The sequence below is a fragment of the Sapajus apella genome, unplaced genomic scaffold (assembly GCF_009761245.1).
Source record: "Sapajus apella isolate SASKATOON/1434 unplaced genomic scaffold, GSC_monkey_1.0 scaffold7946, whole genome shotgun sequence".
Lineage (NCBI taxonomy): Eukaryota > Metazoa > Chordata > Mammalia > Primates > Cebidae > Sapajus > Sapajus apella.
The window spans coordinates 1-3,053 of record NW_022444867.1 but is presented as its reverse complement, the minus strand read 5'-3'; the positions used below and the strand labels follow the sequence as shown (position 1 = coordinate 3,053).

General features: G+C 44.7%; 1 long non-coding RNA gene across 2 annotated transcripts; it reads left to right on the top strand.

Moving 5' to 3' along the window:
* Positions 1 to 4: 4 nt before the first annotated feature.
* LOC116548198 lies at positions 5 to 1,658 on the top strand. Of its 2 annotated transcripts, none has more exons than XR_004267346.1 (2): positions 5 to 48; positions 456 to 1,658. It is a non-coding gene; the product is annotated as an uncharacterized LOC116548198 (long non-coding RNA). The 2 variants fall into 2 exon arrangements; XR_004267347.1 differs by lacking the exon at positions 5 to 48 and adding an exon at positions 285 to 326.
* The last annotated feature ends 1,395 nt before the right edge of the window (positions 1,659 to 3,053 follow it).

The window sequence follows — 3,053 nt, the reverse complement described above, 5'->3', positions numbered from 1 at the left end:
ATTACATTTGTAAATGTTTACTACCTAAAGCATAAGCTGTTAAAAGAGGTAACTGCCAATCCCAGCACTTTGGGATTGGCTGAGGTGGGTGGATCACCTGAGGTTGGGAGTTTGAGACCAGCCTGACCAACATGGAGAAACCCTGTGTCTACTAAAAATACAAAATAAGCCAGGCACGGTGGTGCATGCCTATAATCCTAGCTACTCGGGAGGCTGAGGCAGGAGAATCGCTTGAACCCAGGAGGCGGAGGCTGCGGTGAGCCAAGATTGTGCCATTGCACTCCAGCCTGGGCAACAAGAGTGAAACTCCGTCTCAAAAAAAAGAGGTAACTGTCTTCCTGCCCACATGCCCACCTTTCTCTACCTGCCCGCTTTGCCCACTGGTAACCATCTCCCCCTCTTTCGCCTTCTTTTCCACCACTCTCCCTCTAGATGAGACCTCTCATGTCTTTCAGGTTGATATGGTAAGGGTGCCTCTTAAAGAAGAAGAAATTTTTACCTTGTTTAATTCAAGTGACACCAACCTACAGGAACAAAAGATTTGCAGGTGTTTCTGCAACTGCGATGATCTGGAGCCACTGCCCAGAGTGAGAAATACATTTTCTTTCCTATATTTTTCTCCATACTTTATAAAGGAGTACACCAGTCATTTCTTTAAAAAATCAAAGCCTCTAAGAGATTTTGACTTTTAGATGGACCCCGGAGAATTCAGAAATTAAGACACAAGTTTCCTCTCATCTTGGAGGCTTGACTGAAGGAAAAAAAAAAAAAGGGCACAAAATTCTCCCTTGAGGTTCAGGTTTTCACATGAAAGTAGGTAGGAAGTAGATCATTCTGACTTCCACCAGATGACCAGTGACCAGAGTGCATGTTGCCTGTTGAGACTGTAATTCTGTAATTGTACCTATTTCCCTGGCTTTTAGCTGCCTAGCTTTAGATTTCTGAAAATAAGTGACTTAGAGATTGTTTCCTGATTCCAACTAGGGCAGGGTCAAGGTCACTGGGCTTCTCAAGGATCTGCCAAGGTCTCCTGATGTCTCCCTGTGGCCAAGAAAATGATGATGGGAGATAGGGGGAAAGGAGCGGGGAGGACGACAGGCTCCTATTTCAGATGGGAATTTTACAGCATCTGAAGTTTATTTTCGCTGATGAGAATTACAAAGTGCTCATTATTTCCAACCCGGACTTGGTCTAAGTAGTCTCTTCCCCCAGAGCAGGATTGCTCACCTCTAGCTTTTGGGTCTTTCAGTGGTCACCTCGTCTATAGTGCATGCTCTGGAGGGGCAGCTCTCTCTACACACAGGGATTTACACCCTCCCCCGCAACACATAGACACAAATGCCTCCACACGCCACGCATGTGCTTACAAAACTCTGAGCATCCACTCTTGTTCTGACACACTCTAATGGAGCATAGGTTCTACTGAGCTCCTGGAAAATACCAACTTCCCAGGCAAGAGGTCAGAATTAACATTACACCTAATTTTTGTTTCATAGACACACTGTGCTGAGTATTGTAGAGACAGCATTTACAGGACGTTAGCAAATACACTTTAGAATAGAACAGGATCATCCAGTATTTATTCAGTTCCTACTATGTGCCCAAAAGTATGATAGTATGAAAAAGGAGGTTTTCTTCACTATGGTTAAAAAAAAAAACAACCTAAAATATGTCATGTTGGCCAGGCGCAGTGGCTTACACCTGTAATCCCAGCATCTTAGGAGGCCAAGGCAGACAAATCACGAGGTCAAGAGATCAAGACCATCCTGGCCAATATGGTAAAACCCCATCTCTACTAAGAACACAGAAATTAGCCAGGTGTGGTGGTGCACGCCTGTAGTCCCAGCTACTTGGGAGGCTAAGGCAGAATTGCTTCAACCCAGGAGGTGGAGGTTGCAGTGAGCCAAGATTGCGCCATTGCATTCCAGCCTGGCAACAGAGTGAGGCTCAGTCTTAAAAAAAAAAAAAAAAAAAAAGCCATCTTTTTTTTTTTTTTTTTTTAGAGATGGGGTTTCACCATGTTGGCCAGGCTGGTCTCAAACTCTTGACCTCAGATGATCTGCCCACTTCCGCTTCCCAAAGTGCTGAGATTACAGGCATGAACCACCACACCCAGACAAAATATGCCATCTTAACCATTTTCAAATGTGCAGTTCAGTAGTGTTAAGTATATTCACATTGGTACACAATCATCACTCCACCATCCAACTCTGGAATATTTTCAACTTGTAAAACTGAAACTTGATACCCATTAAATGACAATCCTAGCTGGGCACAGTGGCTCACGCCTGTAATCCCAGCACTTTGGGAGGCAGATCATTGAGGTCAGGAGTTCAAGACTGGCGTGGCCAACACGGTGAAGCCCCATCTCTATTAAAAATACAAAAATTGGCCAGGCACAGTGGCTCACACCTGTAATCCCAGCACTTTGGGAGGCTGAGGCGGGCGGATCACCTGAAGTCAGGAGTTTGAGACCAGCCTGACCAACATGGTGAAACCCCATCTTTAAAAAACAGCAACAACAACAACAACAACAAAAATTAGCCTGTGGTGGCACATGCCTACAATCTCAGCTATGCGAGAGGCTGAGGCAGGAGAATCTCTTGAACTGGGGAGGTGAAAGTTGCAGTGAGCCAAGATTGCACCACTGAGCTCCAGCCTGGCCAACAGAGCAAGACTGTCTCAAAAAACAAAAACAAAAACAAAAACAATTCCCCATTCTCCTGTTCTCTCATTCTCTGGTAACCTCCATTCTATTTTCTATAAATTTGACTATTCGAGATACTTCATATAAGTGGAATCATACTTGCCTTTTTGTGACTGGCTTACATAGCATAATGTTCTCAAGTTATCCAGGTAGTTTTTTTTTTTTTTTTTTTTTTTTTTTTGAGACGGAGTTTCACTCATGTTACCCAGGCTGGAGTGCAATGGCGCGATCTCGGCTCACCGCAACCTCCGCCTCCTGGGTTCAGGCAATTCTCCTGCCTCAGCCTCCTGAGTAGCTGGGATTACAGGCACGCGCCACCATGTCCAGCTAATTTTTTGTAGTTTTT